The sequence below is a fragment of the Vulpes vulpes genome, chromosome 15, assembly GCF_048418805.1.
Source record: "Vulpes vulpes isolate BD-2025 chromosome 15, VulVul3, whole genome shotgun sequence".
NCBI lineage: Eukaryota > Metazoa > Chordata > Mammalia > Carnivora > Canidae > Vulpes > Vulpes vulpes.
Window position 1 is genome coordinate 51,322,856 of NC_132794.1, and position 12,104 is coordinate 51,334,959.

Here is a 12,104-nt window from a genome sequence, read left to right on the forward strand (position 1 = left end):
AAAGGGGGGTGGGGTGGGCAGCCCCGGTGGCCCAGTGGTTTAGCGCTGCCTTCAGCCCAGAGCGTGATCCTGGAGACCAGGATCCAGTCCGGGGTGGGGCTCCCTGCATGGAGCCTGCTTCTCCCTCTGCCTGTGTCTCTGCTTCTCTCTGTGTGTGTGTGTCTGTCATGAATAAATAAATAAATTTAAAAAAATACAAGTTGCAAACAGCCAATGGCTGGTTATGTTTTCAGAAAACATAATTAGATTAATTCATTAATGGTGGTTTCAAGTTTTTCCTTATTAGCTCCAGAAAACTCACTCACCTTCTGTCCCTTTTTAAAGAACTGGAAGGGGCAGCCTGGGTGGCTCAGTGGTTTAGCATCGCCTTCAGCCCAGGGTGTGATCCTGGAGACCCGGGATTGAGTCTCAACGTAGACCCAGTGTAGAGCCTGCTTCTCCCTCTGCCTGTGGTTCTCTCTCTGTGTGTCTCTAATTAATAAATAAATAAAATCTTTAAAAAAAAAAAAAAAGAAAGAACTGGAAGGTTGGCATGCATTTGACTTCACACTCTGAAGCAGCATCCTGACTGTTATCCATGTCTACTTCAAGGAACACCACGTTGGAAGACTTTTCAGAGAGGGAATGAAAGAAAGGCTTGCTCATATTGCAAGGCCCACCCCATGTGACTGAGAAGTCAACTACTACAAGTTTATTTCTTGCCCTGTTCAAAGCTTCCTAAAATGCATACTTGCTCTCGGTCCGCTTCACCCATTTTGGCAGCTGGAATCTGACAAGCGACCATAAGGATTGATGAAAGTGGTTCTAAAACACTGGGCAGAGCTTCTATTTGGAAATCTTTAGCTTGGCCAAGAGTGCCATGACTGTGCTTAATAAGTGCTTATGCCCCTGCCTCTCGTTCACCAAAACTTATCTCTTCCTATGGCAAATGAGCAGAGTCGCTGATCCTCAAGACTTTGCCAGCTTTGCACCTGGAGTCTAGAAAGGCACTTGGAAGTATGTGAGAAATTCCCTGGATGGCAGAAAAGGCCTCAGCCTGGCATGACCCAGCACCCTCAACTCTTCCATAAACCTGTCAGGGCAAGGGCACTAGAAATAAACCTGGAGGCCCAACAGAGAGGAGGACTAGAAACCAGGTAACTGGACTCAGGAGCTGCTTCTTACCTGCCTGCCCTGTTCTGCCCCTGAGACCACCCAGAGGAGGCCCTGTGCTCAAGAGCCCTGAGCAATTTGTCCCAGTGGGACAGAGACTCCCAGAGGCCTGGAGGTATCCCTCATTGGTTAGTACAGTGCCTGGTACACACAGAAGGAGCTCTAGAAATGTCTGTAGCTTGAGAAGCAGCCAGATCTCCCTCTCAGTTCCAAGCCATTGCCATCCTGCCCATCCCCTTAAGCTAACCCCCTGGTTACCAGGAGATCTCAGCACAATTCTCTGTGTAGAAGAGAAGTCAAGCCCCAAGGACCCAGGAGGGGCATGTCGGGAGAGTGTAGCAAGAGGATGGCTCACCTGAGCCTTGAGCCCCCAGCCCTGGATACCCATGAGACAGCCTGGAGTCCAAATAAGATGGGGACCAGCTGCCCGCTCCAGACGTTTTTGGCTTCAAGAGGGATTGTGGGGGACTCTGTAGCGTGGTAAAAACAACACTGTATCAGGAATCCTCTGTTCTGGGACCAACACATCTGCCCCATCCCAACTAATTTTAGGAGAGCTATTTAATTTGTGTGTGTTCTTGGGCATTTCAAGTGGTGTCAGTAACACCTCTCAGTATCTTTATCATTTATATAATTAGATACTAAATTGCTCTGGAAAAGGGTGAGAGAATAATCATAACAGCTAATGCCTGAATGCTTACTATGGTACGGGCTAGACACGTCTAAGAATGGAGACGTCTTGACTCATGTCACCTTCAAATAATCCTGTGGATTAATATCATTCCCCCATTTTAAGGCTGAGAAAACTGAGGTACAGAGGTTAAATAATTTGCACCATTTGCCATCACCACCACATACAGACATACATTTGAATATGCATGGGAAAAAAATATCTCTAAGGATAGACACCAGACAGTTAATGGCATTTAACTCTGGAGGAGAAGATTTTGAAGTTTTGTATTATTTGAGGGGAGGCGAACAGGAGGAATTTCTTTTTTTAAACCACATACATTTCTCTGTTTGAAAAAAAATTTTTTTTTTACCAGGAGCATGTATAACTTTTGCAATTTAAGAAAATGAATAAGGGGGGGGTGTTTGGATGGTTCTGTTAGGTTAGGCTTGATTTCGGCTCAGGTCATGATCCCAGGGTTGTGGGATCAAGTCCCGACTCAGGCTTTGCGCTCAGCACTGAGTCTGCTTGAGATTCTCTCTCTCCCTCTCCCTCTGCCTCTACCCCTCAAGCACCTTCCCCATCACACTTCCCCCCACACTTGAGTGTGCACTCTCTCTCTCTCTCCAAAATAAATAAATAAATTAAAAAAAAAAAAAAGGAAAGAAAATGAATGAATAAGGGAATCACAGTTCAGTGGCTTTCAGACTTAACCACAGAAGAGTGTAAGTGACAGCACGGACCCCCGAGGTAGGGGACACTTTCCGTTCCCAAAAAGGCTTTGTATTTGGCCAATTCCCAGAAGCAGGGAGAGGCAGGGAGCCACCCACTCTCAAACAACAGAACTATCCCTGACCCCAGCAGAACCCTGGGCAGTTTGGGCAGGGTGGTCTGTTACATCATGGGCCCAAAAGTCAATCATGTGGCCTCAAGGACTGTGGGGTAGATTCACTAGTTCTGCAAGTCTAGCTCTTCCCATATTTCAGCCATGAGGCTGTATCTTTGTAGTCTTAGTCTTTCTAATTAATTACCTTTATCTGATGACCAGCAGAGTGACTGCCAACAGTGGGCTAGTCTTTGCTGCCTCCCATTAGTCCCCAGACGCCTGCATCTTTTGGTCTTAGCCATGTTTTGTGGACTTCATTGCACTGAGGGCTTGCTTTTTTTTTTTTTTTTTTTTTTTTTTTTTTTGAGTTTTGTTTTTGAATCATCAATCACCCTTCAGTTGGCAGATGAACTCAGCTGGGACTCACTGGGGCTGTGATGATGGTGTGTGTGGCTTCATCATCCTTCGGACCTGCCTTGGTTTCTTCTTTTGCTTCTTTTCCCTGTATGCAATTTCTGTAGAGGACTTTGTATTTTCTAGATCCTTAAAAGTGAGGTCAGAAGAGAACATCACTCCACCTTTCTAGTTTTTTTTTTTTTTAAGATTTTATTTATGTATTCATGAGAGACACAGAGAGAGAGGCAGAGACACAGGCAGAGGGAGAAGCAGACTCCACTCAGGGAGCCCGCTGTGGGACTCTATCCTAGGACTCTGGGACCACGCCCCGGGCCGAAGGATCTGCCTCTACCTTTCTAGTTTTTTATTTTTATTTTTTTTATTTTTTTTTTTTCCTTTCTAGTTTTTTAAACTGGTTTTTACCATAAGAAACTTTGATGGAATGTTTTTATCTTTCTACTACCAATTTCACATTTTAATCTTGCTCTAGAGAAATATGGGCTCCTCCCCAGCCTCACCAACATTTTGATATGATGTGGTTGTCTAAAAAACCCTGTAAACCTCACTGTTCACTTGCCTGGTAGTTCTCAGGATATCGAAGCTGAGACACCATTTAATTAGACCTCATGCCATTTGGAGTGACCAGTTTTTTAGATCCCCACCGTTATTATGAATTACTTCGACAGCCCACAACCTCTGTTGGTGAATTATTTCAAGGTTTCCATTTCTTGAAATATTCTTCTAAGTGGCAAAGTCAACTGGGGTCTTTATTTGATGCTGCTGGGTCCTTTCTCCTTTGTGTTGTGGGGCTTTTCTTTCAGGCTCTTCTCTTTCCCTAGGCTTGAGATGTGAAGCTCAAAAAATTTTTGTTCTAGCTTCTTAAAATATCACTTCCCAGCCCCTCCCCAACCACTCACCAAGTACTGCACCCACATTTATATGATCCCATTCGATCTCATCTCAGAATTTACAGACTTGGCAAGTAGCCATGCAGGGAAATGTTGGTGGAGGATTGTATTGCTCTTGGCGGTTTTCATTCTCATCTCGCCCTCACATTGAGTGTCAGAGCAGTGATGGAACTTGAATGGAGATAACTGGCTCATGGAGGTTTGAGCCCAAATAACTGATCCCGCAACCACAGTGATGCTGCATTTTCTTTGTGATTCTTGATCATCATGTGGTCCTTTTACCTTGATGTTCTCTCCTTTTCCCAGCCGCTAGGTTCGTGGTGGGGACTGGGTGGTTTGCATTATAATCAACTCATTGTTTAATTTGGCTCTATGTAGTCTTTCTATGCTAGTATTCTTGGCATTGGTAATTATTCACTGCCCTGTAGAATGAAGACTTAATGCACCTGAGAAACAAAACGTCCCTATCTTACCTCAAACCCCATATTCGTAGAACCCTGCATTGTTAATAATTTGGAGTATGTCCTTGCAGATACACCCCAAATGCTATACATAACTATATCCATATATTTATATCATATATACACAGATTTAGTTGTACAAAAATGGGATCATATCCTTGTTACATATATTTACATGATAGCCCATGAACACCATCATATTCATTCTTTTCAATGCTAAAATTATTCCATTGCATGGATGTACCATGTATCATCATATATTTTTTTATCATTATCCTGTAGGTGGGTGTATAGGTTTCTTCCAATATATTGCCATTATAAATACAATACATTTTATTGCACATACATCTTTCCACATAAATACATAAAAATTTCTGTAGGTTTGTTAGAAGTAGGATTTCTATGCTGAAGGATTTTTTTTTTTTTTTTTTTTTTTTTTTTTTAGAGAGAGAGAGAGAGAAAGAGAGCACATGCTGGGAGAGAGACAGAGGGAGAGGGAGAATCCTTAACTAGACTCCCTGCCGAGCTCAGAGCCCGATTTGGAGCTTCATCTCATGACCCTGAGATCATGACCTGAGCTGAAATCAAAGTTGGCCACCTAACCAAACGAGTCACCCAGTTCCCCTATGCTGAAGGATGTTAACATAATTTTCAAGAATCACCCATCTGCTCCCTTGGGGAGCAAAAATATTTTCTTCTTTTCTTTCAGAATAACTGCTATCTAATCAATTGGCTATTTGCGGTTCTTCAGCATTTTTCCCACTCTTTCTTCCTCCTTCAGGTTCCTTTTAGCCACCTTTTTCCCTTTTGCAGGTGAAATATTGATTTTTTTAAAAAAATTTTCCAAGCATTTATTCTATGCCAGAGATCATTCATAGAAGTGGCTAAGACAGACGTGGAGCTGACATTTAATTGAGGGTGGTGACTGGAAGGAAAGAAATGATAAATATGATCCTTGCAGGTTGATGCATTATATAAAGTATAATATACAGGATGATGTGTTAGAGGATGTTACAGTTTTCTATTGCTGCACAAAAAACCAACACACACCTAATAGATTAAAACAAAAACACTGATTAAAAAAAAATTGTTTTGACACAGCTCTAATACAGATTTTGATTTGATTTGATTTTGATCAAATCAATTTTGATCTAATATAGATTTTGATTTGACAACCATCACTATGACACATCAAATTTTAATTTTTCTTTGTTGCAAGTCCTTGCTTATTAAGTAATTATAATTTTAAAGTATCTTTATTTTTTATGACTATGAAAGTAATATATACTTCTACAAAAAATCACAGAAATGTATAAATAGAAAATGAAAGTCACTCTCAGTTCTACTCCACCCCCAAAGTTAAGCACTGTTAAGAATTTATAAATATTTTCAGTTACCATCAAAACATAGATACAATTTATTTTCACCTAATAATAAGTATTAACCATTTTTATATGTTTACAAAATCTTTGTAATTATAGTTTTTCTAAAAAGACTTGTTTGGACTGGAATCCTTTTTTAATGTTTTTTTTTTCCTCTTATTAGAAATATCTTGGTGTACCTGGGTGGCTCAGTCTGTTAAGCATCTGTCATCGGCTCAGGTCATGATCTCAGGGTCCTGGGATTGAGCCCTGAATCAGGCTCCCTGCTCAGCTTCTCCTTCTCCCTCTGTTACTTCCCCTACTTGTGCTCTCTCTTCCTCTGTGTCAAATAAACAAATAAAAATCTTTAAAAAAAGAGGAAAGAGATATCTAGTATTTTTTAACAATGAATAGAATTACAAGAGGAGAATAAGATCAACCATAACATTGTCACCTAGAAATAATCACTATTACAATTTTGGCACATTTGTCTATAAATGTAAATCTTTGTTTAGATTTTTTATCATTTTCTTGGGATAGGTTCCTATAAGAGGAATTAGTGGGGGGTGAAGCACGGGCTTAAATATTTTAAGATTCTGAAGATATTTTGCCACATTTCCTGAATATGAGATTACTCATCTAATAATTTTCACTGTAAATGGCTACATTATATTCTGTTTGGTCCTGTAGCTTACTTAACTATTCTCTTACTGTTGGGCGTCCAGATGTTATGGCCGTTTCACAGGGCTGCTGAGAAAATGAAATGAGAGAACATAGGAAGGAACCCAGCTCTGGGCCTGATTCGGAGGGCAACTCCATTACTTTGCCTACCCCTTCCTTCCACCACTTCAGGTACTGGCATTCTGTCTCCCTGAAAACTCAGTCCTAACTGCCTTCCATCCCACCTGGAGGCCACTCCAGCCCATCCCCCAAAGCCTGTGCCTTCATGGATGCCAACCTCTCCTGAACCCAGACCAGGCGAGACTCCTGTTTCCTAGAGGATGATGCTAAAGTGACAATGCTTTTCCAGAAGTCGCTGACACTGACAAAGTAGCCATATCACATTTGGTGTTGGCAGATGCAAAGGTAATAGGAATTCAGAGATGTTCTTTCCTTCTAAGGATGCTGTCTTTACGAAGGTCTGACTGTGGAAGGGGAACACAGCTCAAGACTGGACCAGTAGAAGTAGATTCCAACCCAGGATGAGTTTGTACAACTGACCTTCTGTGTCCTAAAGGCTGAGCTCACAGTCTGTCTCCTTCGGAGAATTTTCTAAACACCTCCAGTCCTTACACCCTTGCCATCATCTGGGCATTTCATCAGTCATTTATTGTGTGATGCAACTTATTCACCAAATACCCTCTAAGAGCCTGCTCTGTGCCCAGCACCATACAAGGCAGTGAGGAAATAACAGGGAGCAGCAAAGGCACTGGTCTTACCCTCTGGTTGCTCACAGCGTTAATAGGAAGGAGGGGCACTGCAGGAGAACTGTGCTTGCAAGAGAGACTCCTCTTCCTCACAAGAGCTGGGCTGATTTTCCACCCCTGAGGGGCTAGGAGTGTGTCTTGCATTCTTTTGGGCCCTGTGTGATTTAATATGCTTTGTGTTCACAGCAGTTGCTCAATAAATTACATTTGAACAATTAATAATGAGAAAATAAAATAAAACAATAAAAATGTTGATTGCCCCTTTTTTATTGAGTTGTCACTGGCATATAACATTATGTTAGTTTCAGGTGTGCAACATAATGATTTGATATAGTATATATTCCAAAACAATCACCACAGTTAGTGTAGTTAACATCCATCATCATATATAACAATGTTTTTCTTGTGATGACTACTTTTAACTACTCAGCAAGTTTTAAATATGTAGTATGGTGTTATTAACTATAGTCACCATGCTGTACTTCGACTGCTTCTTGATTGCCTTCTCTTTCTGTATGTTTAGAGACATCAGGATGGAAAGAGCAGAGATTCTAAGATTTCATGGGACCTAAGTTCAAATACTGATTTTGCCTGTTATTAGCTGGATACTAACGGGAAATTTGCTCTCTGAGCCTCAAGCACCTCCTCTGTACAATGAGGGTAACATTACCTCCCCCAAAGAGTTATTATGAGAATTAAATGAAGAGATTTATGTAAATGTGACATAGGATCTAACACATATAAGTCCTCAAATGCCAGGTCTCCTCCCCTAGCCAATTGAACCTTGGATAAGAGGCCTAGGAAGACTTTTTCCTAATATGAGGTCTCCATTCACTTGAGACAATGAGTCTCTTAATGAAAGTGATAATATAAACAGTATTACTAGGTGCCAGGCACAGGTAAGGGCTCTCCACACGTTATCTTTGCCTGAACACTTATAAACTACAAAGATGATGCACCGAGAGTTTCCTTTGTTTGCTCAAGGTCACCCTGCTGGGTCTTAAACCCAGTTTGATTCAAGAGTCTTTACACCCGGGACGCCTGGGTGGCTTAGTGGTTAAATGTCAGCCTTCAGCCTGGGGTATGATCCTGGGTTCCCAGGATCAAGTCCCACATCAGGCTTCCTGCATGGAGCCTGCTTCAGTCTCTGCCTCTCTCTGTGTGTCTCTCATGAATAAATGAATAAAATCTTAAAAAAAAAAAAAAAAAAAAGTCTTTACTCTTAACTACTTCTCTACACTGGCTTCACTTACTCAAAAATTCTTAGCAAGTGAGTGGGAAGGTTTCCACACTTTGTCAACTTTCTCTCCTCTCAAATGAGGTAGCACCTCAGTCTGGAAAGTTGACAAAGCGGCAAAGAGCAAGGCTTCATTCCTTTTCTAACAGAGCTCAGCCTCAGCACCTCCCCATCCTCATATAGTCCATTCCTACCTGACCCTGAAGCTCTTCCATCCAATTTCATCCTCATCTTCTTCATCCCCCATCCCATTGCCATCAAATCCCACCTGATTCCTTCTCTAACTCTGTTCCACTCTTATCCTCACCCCTATCCCTTTGAGGCAGAATTTGGGTTGGGTTTTGTCCCAAGGCCTGAGATCGACATCTATGACCTGAGGTAGAGAAGGTTTGTTCCTTTTTACACTGTTAGTTTGAACGTTTCCATAAATTTCCTCTAAGTCACTCTTCCCTAGTCCTCTTTTCTTGAGGTATTTTTGTGACTTCCCTTGCTTACATAATTTTCTGGAGTCTATCTTCTCCCCTACGCCCCCTCGATGACCTCATTTTCTCAAAATGAGAAATCGCCTGATGGCTGCCTGTTCCTGGCTTATCCCAGTTGCTTACTCTTATCTCAGCAACAAATGGCTTACTGGAAACCTGGGCAAGGCTAGACTGGGCAGCCAGACCACAAGAATATATGCCTAGGGTTGACACCTAGAACCTGGTTGGAGTAGGGCATTAGAACTTGAGGCCAGGGAGGCTGGGTACTACTTGAGGCTATTCAAGATCATGATGACACATCCCTGTGTCCAGCTGGACATGCATTTGATATTGTCTGGTGTCTGGTCTGGGCAAGAGTGATCATGGAGTTTTTAGGAGATCCTCAGGCCCTATCATGGCAGGGAGGGTAGGGCTGAGTAGAGAGTGTTACAGATAATCATGACCGCCATATCAACAACATTCTCTAGTCTGGCAAGGAGAGGTGAGTTAGGAGGGGGAAGATAAATACTTTGAGCAGTCTTTAGAAGGAAATAAGGCAGGCACTGGTGGGCCAGATTTGGGAATAAGTTAAGGTTGAGACTTAAGCGACTAGAGTTTAGGATTAATCACTGGTTGTACACCTGGTGAGGAGCAGAGGGGCTGGAGGCCCATAGGCATGATGATATTAATAAGTAGGTTGATTAATAATTATCACATATTGCAAATGTATAATACATTCTTATGCTATAGTGCAAGCTCTGATGGTTTTTTCTTCCTTTTCTTTTCTTTCTTTTCTTTTTTTCTTTCTTCTTTCTTTCTTTTTCTTTCTCTTTATTTTCCTTCCTTATTTATTTTTTTTAATACAAGTGACTGATTTAACTCTTGATTGCTGAGGCATTAAAAATGGTCAAAGGAGGGGCACCTGGATGGTTCAGTTGGCTAAGCATCTGACTCTTGGTTTCAGTTCAATTCATGATCTCAGGGTCCTGGGATGGAGCCCTGCATTGTTCAGAACAGAGTCTGTTCGTCCCTCTCCCTCTGTTCCTCCCTTTGCTCTCTTTCTCTCTCCCATAAATGAATAAAACCTTTTAAAAACCAGTCAAAGGACCAAAGAAGACACACAAAAGATCAACAGGTACATGAAAAGATGCTCAATATCAGTAGTCATTAGGGAAATGCAAACTAAAACTTCATACCTGTTAAAATAGCCATCATCAAAAAGATAAGAGATAACAAATGCTGGCATGGCTGGGGAGACAAAGGAACCCTTGTGCACTGTTAGTAGGATTGCAATTTGCGGCCACTCTGAAAAACAGTATGGAAGATCCTCAGAAAAGTAAACATAGAACCACTATAAGATCCAGCAATTCCACTTCTGGGAATATATCTAAAGGAAACAAAACACTAACTTGAAAAGGTATTTGCACTGCCATGTTCATAGAAGCATTATTTATGTTAGCCAAGACACAGAAACAATTTGAATATCCATCAGTGGATAAATGGATAAAGAAGTTATGCTATGTATGTATATATACAGAATATTATTCAGTAATAAAAAAATGAGGAAATCCTACCATTTGTAGTAACGGATGGAGCTTGAAGGCATTATGCCAAGTGAAAGAAGTCACACAGGGAAAGATAAATACTGTATGATCTCACCTATATATGGAATTAAAAAAAAAAAAAAAGCAACCAAACTCATAGGAAAAAGGATCAGATATGTGGTTACCAGAGGTGGGGGTGGGGATAAGGAATTAGAGGAAGGGGATCAAAAGGTATGAAACTTCCAATTATAAGATAAATAAGTACTTGGATGTAATGCACCACATGTAATGCACCACTGCAGCTAACGCTGCTAAATGACATACAGGAAAGATGCTAAGAGAGTAGATCCTAAGAGTTCTCATCACAAGGAGAAAAAAAAAATTTTTTTTCCTTGCTTCTTTTCTTTTTATAGTAGTTATATGATATGATGAATGTTGTTAGTGGAAGCTATTGTGGTGATTATTTCACAATATATATAAATCAAACCATTATGCTCTACTGCTTAAACCTATACAGTAATATAGTGATACAGATTAATTATTTTTCAATAAATATGAAAAAAAAAGAGGCAGTCATTTAAAAAAAAGATGGCTATCTTGAATAAACACATTACCAGCCACATGGCTAGATAAAGAGCCAGGCTGTGGCTCCCTCCCACCACACCACTCAAAGTTCCATTGTTTTAGAGGTCTCGGTTGATTTCTACTCTTTGAACTGCTTGTTTTTCTCTTCCTGTACTTTTGATTCCCACTCTTAGGGATTTAAAAAAATTTTTTTAGAGGTGCAGAGGTGCAGAAAGAGAATCTTAAGGAGGCTCCCTGCTGGGGCTTGATCTTAGAACCCTGAGATCATGACCTGAGCCAAAATCAAGAGTCAGACGCTTAACCAACTGAACCACCCACGGTGTTACAACTCACAACCCTGAGATCAAGAGTTGTGTGCTCCACTGTCAACCCAGTTAGTCTGGAGCCTCTCTATTCGTATGTTTTAAATTCACCAATAAAGAATGAGCTTGTGAAATCCTAAGCACCCATCCTCTACCCCAATAGACGCAGATCCCCAGGCCTGAGCTATGACCTCCCTGTGTGGTCCCAGGTGTGTCATGTAATTTCCAACACTTTAAGTAATAAACCTCATCTCTTTCAAAGTCTCCTGATGGGGGCATCTTGCAATCATAAGAAGAACCACAAGGACTGGTCCAGCTACAACACTGATTATTAATGGGATGAGACTGGCACACAACACATACATTTTCTCATCTGCATCTTTTTCTGGACCAGTATTGCTATCTGACTTCCTAATACCCACACAGACATTTTAATACATGAGGAAGCAGGCTCAGAGAAATTAAGAGTTTTTCCTCTGTAGCTACTTAAGGATAGAGTTGGCACTGGGATCCTGGTTTCTGATCCAGCATTCTTCCACTTCTGTCAGAGAGATTCCTTCAGTATAGAGGGTTAGGAGCTAAAGGCATTTGCCCCGTCAGAAGAAATTGGGACCAATGAAGAGAGGAGCATAGGGCAGGGATGTGGAGATGGACAGAAACTCTCCCTGCCATAGGTCCTATTGGCTGGAAAACTTCATGACCCAGCAATTCCACTCCTAGATATATTCCCAAGAGGAATGAGTACATTATGTCCACCAAAGACAGGTGCGAGAA

At 41.3% G+C, this 12,104-nt stretch overlaps 1 pseudogene; it reads right to left on the reverse strand.

Moving 5' to 3' along the window:
* Positions 1 to 242: 242 nt before the first annotated feature.
* On the reverse strand, positions 243 to 4,437 carry LOC112919875 (thioredoxin-like; annotated as a pseudogene).
* Between the last annotated feature and the right edge of the window lie 7,667 nt (positions 4,438 to 12,104).